Raw genomic sequence first — 13,298 nt, 5'->3', positions numbered from 1 at the left:
GAAGCTTTAGAAAACTGCAACTCGGAATTTCCAAATGGATACAAACAAATCAGAGACGCAGTTGATCATGTGAACATCACGTAGTACACTCACGCAGTGCGCATTTAACTCTTAGGCATCCGTAGAGGGCACAAAATATCCAATTGGCAGAAACGAACTAGGAAGGAGTAAAGTGCCGAGATTTCAAAACAGTTTATTGGTAGGGCCTTTGTGATTGCCACAGAGGGTTTCCACAAAATAAGAGGAACACTCCTATTGGTTGCGAAAAGCCATGACGTGGAGCACGAAAGACCCAGGTGGGGGACAGTTCTACTACGAGAAAGACAAGACCAAAGTTTTCGAGGACACTCTCCTCTGAACTGGCGTCAAGTGCAGAAGGCGGTGCATAATACTCTGTATGACGCAGAGGAGAAGTTTTTTTGAACACTGCATTCACTGCTGCTGACATTCAACTTGATATTAGCTGTAGCGTCGTTGAGCTCCAACTGCAAAGAAACGAACCAGCCACTTAGTTAATTGTTCTTGCGAGAACTGAGAGGGCATTGTAATATGCATGCTGCTCCAGCGATGCGCGTGCATATTGCCATTTCCAAGACTAGGGATGAGTACATGTTTTCTCGCCGCACGAGAAATATAGGAGAGTTTCTACTGATAAAATCAGCAAACATTCTGATTAGCTTTTATAGGAATTTCAGAGGACGAGAGCAGCCATGCACACGACAGCTCATCGCAGCTAAGGTAAATACCGCGAGCAGAGGCGTAACGTGTTGGTTCATTAGCTTGCGACCACTGTAAACTCGAGCAACCCTGGGTAATATTTTGCTCAGCTTGTCACAAAACTAACCGTCCTCCTTAGACTTGATTGTCATCCTAAATACACTCCTGGAAATGGAAAAAAGAACACATTGACACCGGTGCGTCAGACCCACCATACTTGCTCCGGACACTGCGAGAGGGCTGTACAAGCAACGATCACACGCATGGCACAGCGGACACACCAGGAACCGCGGTGTTGGCCGTCGAATGGCGCTAGCTGCGCAGCATTTGTGCACCGCCGCCGTCAGTGTCAGCCAGTTTGCCGTGGCATACGGAGCTCCATCGCAGTCTTTAACACTGGTAGCATGCCGCGACAGCGTGGACGTGAACCGTATGTGCAGTTGACGGACTTTGAGCGAGGGCGTATAGTGGGCATGCGGGAGGCCGGGTGGACGTACCGCCGAATTGCTCAACACGAGGGGCGTGAGGTCTCCACAGTACATCGATGTTGTCGCCAGTGGTCGGCGGAAGGTGCACGTGCCCGTCGACCTGGGACCGGACCGCAGCGACGCACGGATGCACGCCAAGACCGTAGGATCCTACGCAGTGCCGTAGGGGACCGCACCGCCACTTCCCAGCAAATTAGGGACACTGTTGCTCCTGGGGTATCGGCGAGGACCATTCGCAACCGTCTCCATGAAGCTGGGCTACGGTCCCGCAAACCGTTAGGCCGTCTTCCGCTCACGCCCCAACATCGTGCAGCCCGCCTCCAGTGGTGTCGCGACAGGCGTGAATGGAGGGACGAATGGAGACGTGTCGTCTTCAGCGATGAGAGTCGCTTCTGCCTTGGTGCCAATGATGGTCGTATGCGTGTTTGGCGCCGTGCAGGTGAGCGCCACAATCAGGACTGCATACGACCGAGGCACACAGGGCCAACACCCGGCATCATGGTGTGGAGAGCGATCTCCTACACTGGCCGTACACCACTGGTGATCGTCGAGGGGACACTGAATAGTGCACGGTACATCCAAACCGTCATCGAACCCATCGTTCTACCATTCCTAGACCGGCAAGGGAACTTGCTGTTCCAACAGGACAATGCACGTCCGCATGTATCCCGTGCCACCCAACGTGCTCTAGAAGGTGTAAGTCAACTACCCTGGCCAGCAAGATCTCCGGATCTGTCCCCCATTGAGCATGTTTGGGACTGGATGAAGCGTCGTCTCACGCGGTCTGCACGTCCAGCACGAACGCTGGTCCAACTGAGGCGCCAGGTGGAAATGGCATGGCAAGCCGTTCCACAGGACTAGATCCAGCATCTCTACGATCGTCTCCATGGGAGAATAGCAGCCTGCATTGCTGCGAAAGGTGGATATACACTGTACTAGTGCCGACATTGTGCATGCTCTGTTGCCTGTGTCTGTGTGCCTGTGGTTCTGTCAGTGTGATCATGTGATGTATCTGACCCCAGGAATGTGTCAATAAAGTTTCCCCTTCCTGGGACAATGAATTCACGGTGTTCTTATTTCAATTTCCAGGAGTGTAGTTATAATTTGTTATTGTTGTGTTTAGAGTTATTTCACTTACTCAGAACGAGATGTGTTGTCTTGACAACTGTCCTAAGATTGTCACATTGCAAAATGTGTAAATTCGCGTACATCTGTTAAAAAACTTCAGGATAAAAAACCAATTTGTTTACAGCTTAAATACCATTGTGCTCTGTCATAGAATAAGGGTCCACTTCTTACCCCAGTAATTTATTCGTTAACGCACTCAAAGAGTGTCTATGCTGACCTCTGACGAAAGAAAAAAGGAGTGAAGTGTAAGATGCTGAACCCTGGGATGCACCAACGATGGAGAAAAATATTGGCAGCGCAGGGCCTCAGGATGAACTGAGTCTTTCGGACATTGTGATAGGGAGGGACGAAGCTGTGGCTAAGGGATGCACCATGCAGGCGTACGGGAGTGAGTCTAGAGGAGAGGTAGAAGAGGTAACCAGTTGCGGATTGCGATCGTAATCCCACATTAGGGACGCCATTGTGGGAGATGAATTACCATGTTTGGAAGGAGGGGATGTTTGTTCAGATGCTTAGTGGAGCGGAGAACGTGGGTAGCATTATTGGCAAGCTGTTTTTGGTGCCTGGTCTGCAGTGGAGGTACCCCAGCCTCCATGAGTAAGCTGTTCATGGGGCTAGTTCGAAAGGCTTCTGTCGCAGGTCGAAGCCTGCAGTGGTGCAACCAGTATTCACAATGCTGAAGGCGATCTTGAATCGATAACCAGACCCCTATCATCATGGTGGAACTGTATCAAGGCTTTGTAAAGCTGCAGATGTGTAGTGCTATCTGCAGTCAGCACTATAGCTTCACTTCCATATCAATGGGGAATCGAAAATCAGTCTTAAAACCGATAAGTCTTCACCACATTGAGTAGCTGGGTCGTTGAGGTAAAGTTCTGGTTGTGGATGAATGGTACGACATCGACAGGAGTGCTTGTGAGACTTGGCGATGGAAAATCGAAAGCTATGGTTGAGGGCGACGCCTCTGTCTGGTACCTTGTAATGAATTTCAGTGACACCCACTCTACAGGAGCAATAGTAGAGGCAAAAGTCTTTAGCATATAAGGAGGGTGATATTTACAACCCCACAGTTGCTTCTAGGTCATTGATAGCTGCTATAAAGAGAGGAACACTTAGTACAAAGCCCCGTGGGACCAAATTTTCTTGGATATGGAGGGTGCTGTGGAAAGCACCAACTCGAACTTGGAACATACAGTGTGACAGGAAATTTTGGACTTAAACCGAGAGCGGACGCCACAGATTCCACTCATTTATGGTAGCAGGGATGTGGTGTCCCCATGTGGTGTCATAGGCCTTTAACAGGTCAAGGAAGACTGCTATAAGATGTTAATGGCGGGAAGAAGCTGTTCAGATTGCAGACTACAGGTAAACGTGATTATCAGTAGTAGAAGGGCCTTGGCGGAAACCACCCCATGATGGAGTCAGAAGACTCGGAAACGCAAGGAGCCAACATAGTTGCCAGCTCACCAAGCATTCAAGCAACTTATAGAGAACACTGTTGAGACATATTTGGCGATAACTGTCCATCTCTAGGGGGTATTTACCCGGTTTTAGTACTGGGACAATAATGCTGTCTCGCCATTGCTTTGGCAACTCACCCTCGCTCCAGATATGGTTAAAGATGGCAAGGATATGACACTGACAATAAATCGGTAGGTGCTTGATCATTTGGTTGTGGACGTGGTCTGGCCCTGGGGCTATATAAGGGCAGTGGGCTAGAACTAATCACTGAATGGAGCATTATATGGCTGCAGTTGGTGTGTAGTAAAAGATAATTGCCTTTGCTCTAACCACTAATTTAGGACATGAAAGTCAGGTTGATAGTTCTCAGTCGCTGAAGCTTGAGCATAGTCCAGAGCATAATGTTTGGCGATGGCGCCTGGGTCAATGTAGGCAGGGTCATTCACGGTAGTACTAGATACATCTTCAGATGTCTGGTATCCATAGAGACATTTGATCTTAGCCCAAACCTGTGAAGGAGAGGTACATGGTCTGAAGGTAGAAATGTACCATTCCCAACATTCTCACTTCCATCTTTTTATTACATAGTGGGTCTGGGCATGGAGTTGCTTAAAGGCAGTGAGGTTCTCCATCAATTAGTGCCTCTTGTGGCATTGGAGTTCTCACATAATATCTAAAATGGCCTCTGCAATTTCCAAGGACCACCAAGGTACTGTCTTCCATCAGTGCAGGCTCAAGGAATGAGTGACTGCTAAAACAGCTGCCAAATGAATGGCTCTAGTTGTGTTCCGGACTGCCTTATCGATATCTCCATGCACCAGGGACCAAAGGTCGATAGCAGAGATGAAATCATTCCAGTCAGGACTGTTGAGAGCCCATCTGGCGTGTGTCCAGGGGAGTGACAATGAGGATGGGACAGAAAGGCCAGGAAGTGGTCACTATTGCACAGGTCATCATGGACCCTCCAGTGGATGAATGGGAGAAGAACATGGGGTCCAAATGGAAGGGTCAATGACCGAGAAAGTTCTGTGCCCCACACTGAAGGTGAGGGGGTACCAGTATTCAAGAGACAAAGGTCAAGTTGTGCCAGTAAGTCTTCGAGGTCTTCACCACCACCAGTGATCGTGGTTCCACCCCACAAAGGGTTACAGCTGTTGAAATCATCTAAGATTAAGAAAGGTAGGGGGAGTTGAAAAAACCAGTGCCAACAGATATGGTCTGAGATATTTCGCCATTGGGAGGGAGGTAAACGTTGGAGGTGATAATATCTTGAAGTGCACTTAATCAAACAGTCGCAGCCTCCAAAAGTGTATTAAGAGGCATGAGTCTGCTGTACAGAAGAACATATGTGCAAACTCGGCCTGACACCATGACCGCCGACCGCGGTGGCCACGCGGTTCTAGGCGCTGCAGTCTGGAACCGCAAGACTGCTACGGTCGCAGGTTCGAATCCTGCCTCGGGCATGGATGTGTGTGATGTCCTTAGGTTGGTTAGGTTTAATTAGTTCTAAGTTCTAGGGGACTGATAACCTCAGATGTTAAGTCCCATAGTGCTCAGAGCCATTTGAACCATTTTTGAACACCATGACACAGGCAACACGTTTCTTACAACATCCCCAGTATCCCTGAACGGTTGGGGTCTGCGTTGCTGGAAACCAAGTCCCTAAAGGTCAGTACAGAAGTCAGGGGAAATACTTAAAGGATGTCATAGCTCAGCAGGTGGTGGAAAAAACGGCTACAATTGCACCGAAGAATAATACTGTCAATGGACAGTGAGGCCATGAAGGTGCAAAGAGGGCAGGTTATGCCTAGAGTCCTTTGTCGCTACTGGATGAGAGACTATGACATCAATATAGATATCTCCCAGATTCCATTACGTGTTGTGAACTGGGGTGGCAGGGCCCACTAGAATCTCCACCTTAGCCACAGCCAGCCAGTGTGACCGAGCGGTTCTAGGCGCTTCAGTCCAGAACTGCACTGCTGCTACAATCGCAGGTTCGAATCCTGCCTCAGGCATGGATGGGTATGATGTCCTTAGGTTAGCTAGGTTTAAGTAGTTTCAAGTCTAGGGGACTGATGACCTCAGATGTTAAGTCCCATAGTACTTAGAACCATTCGAATTAGAACCTTAGCCACAGGAGCGCAACATGCAGTATCTGGTGGCGTGGAGATCACCAAATGTCCACCTTGGAGAATGTCTTCTTGTCTTTCCTCTCTGGTTATCTGAAGGGCTTCTCTGAATCAGTTTCAGGTAAAGATAATGATCGCGAAGCCCTGTGACAAGCAGCTTATGGCTTCTTCAGCCAGTGGCTCGTGTCTGGGGTAGACTGGGTAATACCTTGGAGGAAAGTGTCCCAAGGGCCCCTTCCTGACGACAAGAGCTGAAGAAAGGTGATTTGTCTCCTGCTGGGAGGTGCCCAGACCAATGTCCCTGTTGGGAGGAGGCAGCAAGAAGGGAGCCCTCAACCATTAGGTGGGCAGACGTATTTGAGTGGCGTTGAGGGCTTATTGTAGGAGTTGTAATGGGTGGGAGTACCGTCGCCAAAAGGGGAAAGGTCGTAGTAGCAGTAGCGTATGACACTGTTTGACATGCTGGGTGCAACTGATCATACTTCTGCTTGGCCTCATGATAACTGAGTTTGTCCCGCTTCTTGTATTCTTGTCTTTTCTTTTCTCTCTGGAAAGCAGTACAGCAGGGAGAATGGTGCTCTCCACAGTTAACACAGATCATGGGGAGATGCACAGTGAGCATTCGTCATGCAGCATTCACCCACAATCTCTACAGATGGAGCTAGCACTGCGATACAAAAAGATGTGCTGGTATTTCAACCACTTGCAGCATCACATAGGGAGGGGGAACATATGATTTTTCATTCCATTAATATACTATCACCTTGACCTTTTCAGACAGTGAATGGCCCTGAAAGGCCAAGACGAAGGCACTGGTAGCAACCCTACTGTCTTTTGGATCCCTACGTACACGACAGACAAAGTGTCACACCAAGTTGTGAGAAGCTCCTCATCAGATTATAAGAGCAGGGTCTGTGGAAAATGATGCCCTGAACTCAGTTTAGACTGTTATGTGGAGTGGCAGCCGCTGGTATATCATCCAGCTTGTTACAAGAAAGCAGTGCCCGTGAATTGGCAGGAGATGTCATTACAATCAAAACTGACCCACGTTTCATTTTAGCGACGGCAACCAGCCGGCCGGAGTGGCCGAGCGGTTCTAGGCGCTACAGTCTGGAACCGCGTGACTGCTACGGTCGCGGGTTAGAATCCTGCCTCGGGCATGGATGTGTGTGATGTCCTTAGGTTAGTTGTCTTTAATTAGTTCTAAGTCTTAGGGGACTGATGGCCTCAGAAGTGAAGTCCCATAGTGCTCAGAGCCAGCTAGAGATGGCCACCACTTCCCCAGGCTGGTCTTCTAAGTTCTCCACCAAGAACAAGGGATTTGTGGCCAAGAAGTAATCATCAGTCCTGGTACAAACCAAGTATTGCGGGGAGTATTGCTCTGCTTGCCACTTAGACCTAAATTCCGCTCACAGTGTAGCCAGAGAAGGGAACATTTTAGGGTTGTGTCCCTCCAGATGGAAAGTAGACTGTCCTTTCATAGAGATTGCTGGGACCATTTGGCAACCAGTGGGAGATAATTTCATCTGCCTCACTTCCGGCTGATCCACCACGGTGCCACCCACTCCACAGCTGGCTGACCCCATGGGCGCTATGCAGCCTCAACCACGGCTAGCTGCTTCCAGTCCCTGCGCCTCAGTCGCAATGGGCACATACTCCTTGGCATACATGGAAAGATTTCAGCTCAGGCACCAACACAGCAATCCGTGTGTAGTCAGGGGGCTACCACCATGCAGGTACTTGGGGACTCCCCCCCCCCCCCCCCCCCCTCTTCCACGCAACGGGTTGGCTACCATGTTGGATATTGCTACTACGGGGTCCCAGTCTTTTACTCATTACTTCCTTTCCGTGTTGCATGCTTGTACTTCCATTATCCCTTTCCCCCTCTGCCTGTCCATCGGATGATTTCCTTGGCGCCGATCCTGCTCGGACCTGTTTTTGTATGAAAGAGAAGGTGCACAGGTGGAAAGGCACGAAGTTACAGCACACACCGCATTAGGCGACCTTCCCTGTACGATCCACACTGCTGGAGAATTTTTAAAATTGGTGGCAGGTCAAACCCAACAATGGGAACAATGTGTTTATTTAATGAAAATTTGCAGAATACACGGGAAGTGGAAACTCCAGGCCCAGTCATAAACCAGGTCCGAGCAGGGGCTGCACCAAGGAAATCATCCGATACACAAGCATAGGGGGAAAGGGATAGTGGAAGTATAAGCATGCAACACGGAAAGGATGTACTGAGTCAAAGGCTGAGGCCCCTTTAGTAGCAAAGCAGGTTCTCACAAAAGAATTGTGAGCCCCCTGGGGCGTCGATTTAGGAAAACCACGGAAAATCTGTATCTGAACGGAGCGACAGGGATTTTAGCCACCCTCATACAAAATGGTATTTCAGCGCCTTAACAACATTTCCGTCTCACTTGTCTTGTTCTTAAAACTGGATGCGTTAATGTAAATAGGAACAACAGCCAAGAAGGATTTACTTTTTATTTTTATACTCGTCCTGTAAAAGTGTGTAACGTGATAATCAATATAACTGGTATAAAAAACAGTAATCCCCACAAAAATGATTTTATAAACATGCACGTTTTTCACTGGAATACTTACTTCACAGGAGATCCGGCTGATATCATTTCCATCCTCATCTAGTCCAAACTCATTCGCCACGTCTAATGGTCTCGTGAATGAGCAAGTATTCATCTTCGTTCCTCGATAGCTACTCGCAACAAATAAGATACTTCCTGCTGGATGGTAGAAAAAATAAGGTGTAAGTCTTGTAAGACTAAAAAGACATACCATGACGAGTGAAAACATTATGACCACTGCCGACCGGTAGACGGAATGCTGCCTGGTGGTTCTGCGAGCACGTGAAGGAGTAAGGAAATTATAAAATCGGAGCACGGACGAATGGTGAGCTTTTCTAGCGGTGAATTCGGAAGGAAATGGGGATTCCCACTGACATCTGCTGATATAACTGACAAACGGAAGCCTGTGAACGAATATCTAAGTAATGGCGAAGCTAGTCGGCTGATTGCATGCTACTGTCGTGATCTATGGAAAGTGGTGTGAAGGCGCTGAAAACACAAGTGCGAGACAAGAAATATGGTGTCTACGTCTCATAACATAACATGGTGGTCGGATTATTCCATTTTCTGTACAACAGGATCGGCAGTGATTTGTGGCAGATCTAACGACAGGGAACTATGACGGTACAGGCATTAGGGTTTCGGATCACATCGTGCAGCTCACATAGTTGAAAGTGGGGCTCTGTAGCAGACAACTCATACTTATTTCCCATGTTGTCCCAAAGACATCGTCAACAGCAACTGCAGTGGGCACGGAATCATCGCGATCGAACTGTGGCTCATTGGGAAAGTGTCGCCTAATAGGATGAATCACATTTCTTGTAATACTACGTCGATGGTTGTGTCCGGATATATCATCCACCAAAACGTTTGCTGGAAACATGCACTGCATCTAGGCCGCCAGCCACCTGCATCTCATTATGTTTGATGTCTCCCCCGATGGCGATGGCATGTTCCGGAAGTTTAAATATCCATGCCACATGGAAAGAATCGTGCTATAATGGTTCTGTGAACATAACAGAACTCGTGTTGCTGCCTTGGCCACCGAATACACCTAATATGATACCGCTGGACTATATCTGCGAAGCTACCCGGTGCCAGCACCACGCCTACAAATCTCCGACCTTGTGTTTTGCAAAACCTATGCGTCAACGTACCCTGGGAGTACTGCCAATGACGTTTCGAATTCATGCTACGCTGAATCGCTACTGCATTGCATTCCGACGCTGGACCACTGTAACCTTAAGCAGGTGTCACAACTTTTTGTCTCTTCACTGTAATATTTAATGGAATCAATTCATATGAATCCACAGCACCACGATTTCCTTAATTACACAAACCAGGGATAACATTTCTATGTGTACATGGTTAAATTATTAAATCATGTAAAATACAGTACCAACGAACGTTGTAACAGGACATAATATGTGAAATGGAGTCGTAAGTATGGTATTCTATGTTTGTAACAGAATAACATTGTATAGCATCAAATCTAATGGTTTTGTAGGATTAATACTCTTACAGCCCCCACGGCCCTGGTAAAGAGTCTGGAATTAAAGTCCACATCAGATCGGAAGGGGACGCTAACGTAATTCATTTTGTTTATAATGAACAGATAATTAAATACCTTGTGCCAGTTGCAACAATTAACATGAGAATTTCATAGAAACACATTTTTTCAATCAGAATAGCACCAGAAGCAAAAGATGTTCTGTTTGAGCTACTTATCATAGAGAAAATTTCAGCTCTTCTCCAGACTCTACAGCAGAGTCTACCAGTGGACTTTCACCTGCTTCTCTCGTACTTCTCTTTCTGATGTAATTCATTGCTCTTTACATTCATTGTATTCTATCGTTATGCCAAATGAAATGTTCTCACAGCCGGCCGAAGTGGCCGTGCGGTTAAAGGCGCTGCAGTCTGGAACCGCAAGACCGCTACGGTCGCAGGTTCGAATCCTGCCTCGGGCATGGATGTTTGTGATGTCCTTAGGTTAGTTAGATTTAACTAGTTCTACGTTCTAGGGGACTAATGACCTCAGAAGTTGAGTCCCATAGTGCTCAAAGCCATTTGAACCATTTTTTTGTTCTCACAAATATGTAATTACTTTACTCGTTTTTACAGTAATTCTTAAATGACATCCTATGTACGTCAGTTAAATTTTATCGTAGATACCTGCACTGACCTTACTGGAACCATCCGAAGCAACGTCTGAGGGGAAGGTTGGTTAACAAAATCTACTTATAGTGCAGTCATTATGATTCCGTTCACGATCAAAGTCAGTATTTTTTTTTAACAGTCCCGTCCTGCCACACAGAAATCAAAATCAAGGAATATTACAAATGTTCATAAGGGAGAAACTCCGATGTCTGTCGCATTCGGGCAGATGCGTTAATCATCTACACTCATGCTCATAAATTGAGGATAATGCTGATACACGGTGAAGCAACGCTCTAGTGGGCACATTTCGGGTTTAAATCATCTCGGGGTATGACCATGTGGTGCATTTGACTTGCGGTCGTCGCACGGTGGCGCTGGCAGCAGTCCACAGACGCAGAGGTGTGTTGGTGCATGTCAGAGTACGGTGCAGCGAGTAGGTGTGCAGGCGTTTTCAGACGTGCTAATGGTGATTGTGTGTTGCAAATGGCTCAAAGAACACATATTGATGACGTTATGAGGGGTAGAATACTAGGGCGACTGGAGGCTGGTCAAACACAGCAAGTCGTGGCACGGGCCCTCCGTGTGCCCGAAAGTGTGATCTCAAGATTATGGCAACGATCCCAGTAGACAGGAAACGTGTCCAGGCGCTACAGTGCGGGACGTCCACAGTGTACAATACCACAAGAAGACCGATATCTCACCATCAGTGCCCGCAGACGGCCACGGAGTACTGCAGGTAGCCTCGCTCGGGACATTACCGCAGCCACTGGAACAGCTGTCTCCGGACACACAGTCTACAGACGACTGAACAGACATGGTTTATTCGCTCGGAGACATGCAAGGTGCATTCCACTGACGCCTGGTCACAGGAGAGCCCGTAAAGCCCGGTGTTAAGAACACAGTACACGGTCATTGGAACATTGGTCCCAGGTTATGTTCACGGACGAGTCCAGGTATAGTATGAACAGTGATTCTTTCCGGGTTTTCATCTCGATTGAACCAGGAACCATATATCGACCCCTTAGTGTGCTTGAAAGGGACCTGTATGGAGTTCGTGGTTTGATGGTGTGGGGTGGGGTTATGATTGGTGCACGTACACCCCTCCATGTCGTTGACAGAGGAACTGTAACAGGTCAGATGTATCGGAACGACATTTTGCACCAGTATGTCCGCCTTTTCAGAGGTGCAGTGGGTCCCACCTTCCTCCTGATAAATGATAATGCACGGCCACACCGAGCTGCCATCATGGAGGAGTACCTTGAAACAGAAGATATCAGGCGAATTGAGTTTTCTGCCTGTTCTCCAGACCTAAACCCCATCGAACGCGTCTGGGGTGCTCTCGGTCGACGTATCGCTGCACGTCTTCAAACCCCTACGACACTTTAGGAGCTCCGACAGTCACTGGTGTAAGAATGGGAAGCTATACCCCAGCAGCTGCTAGACCATCTGACCCAGAGTATGCTAACCCGTTGTGCGGCCTGTGTATGTGTGCATGGTGATCATATCCCATATTGGTGTCGGGTACATGCGCACGAAACAGTGGGGTTATGTAGCACATGTGTTTCGGGACGGTTTTCTCAACTTATCACCAATACCGTGGACTTACAGATCCGTGTCTTGTGTGTTCCCTATGTGCCTATGCCATTAGCGCCAGTTTTGTGTAGTGCCACGTTGTGTGGCACCACATTCTGAAATTATCCTTAATTTATGAGCATGAGTGTACGCCACCTCGGGACAGTGGTCAGACAACTGCCCGAACTGTCCAAGCACGCCATTTTCTTCTATGTTTAATGACAAGATATACCAGTAGGTTGAGAGTCTGGCTATGGATAAGGGACTGGCTCGCATGTTTGCAGATATCTTTCTCAATGACTCGGAACTTAACTTTTTCCGAAAACATCAGTTGATTACAAATCTAGTACTTTACTACAAGAGGTATCTCGATGATGCAACAATTTTATACTGAAGGAATCAGGAAACATTAAGCAGGTAGCTACGAAAATGTCTACCATGCATCCGAAAACACAGTTCACTTTATAAAAAGAGGAAGATAATACCCTCAGTTACCTTGAATTAACCATATCAAAAGATAATGGTAAACACAAGTGCAGTATGTTTAGAAGACCGATTTGCGCCGATGCGATTATCTGTGCGAAATCCTGCCATCCTAGTCGCCGTAAGGAAGCCTGTTTTCAGTCAGTTTCGTGTAGGATAGTGCATGTTCCATTAGTACAAGATGAGATCCAAATGGAAATTGAGATTTTGAAGTAGATAACAGAAGCAAATGGGTATGACAGCTCTAATGTCACACGCATATACAACAGATTACAGCGTAGGCAACATGAACCTAATGTAGGGAAGGGGTGTAATTTTGTGAGGATGACGTACCGTGGCACAAAGTCTGACAAAGCCAAAAGGTACCTGGGTAAATATAACTAGAAGTTGCCTTTAGAACCGAAATTACATTGGGGCAACGGGTTCGTCCAAACAGCCTACAGGGGAAGAATAAATAGCTACAATGTGGTGTTTGTAAGATAACTTGTGATGACTGCCAATAGAACTATATTGGACAGACCGATGGAACATTTAAATCTCGCTTCAATGAACATACACTTAAAGAAAGTATAACTGCA

Source organism: Schistocerca americana, chromosome X (genome assembly GCF_021461395.2).
Source record: "Schistocerca americana isolate TAMUIC-IGC-003095 chromosome X, iqSchAmer2.1, whole genome shotgun sequence".
NCBI classification, from domain to species: Eukaryota; Metazoa; Arthropoda; class Insecta; order Orthoptera; family Acrididae; genus Schistocerca; species Schistocerca americana.
This window is presented reverse-complemented; position numbering follows the sequence as displayed.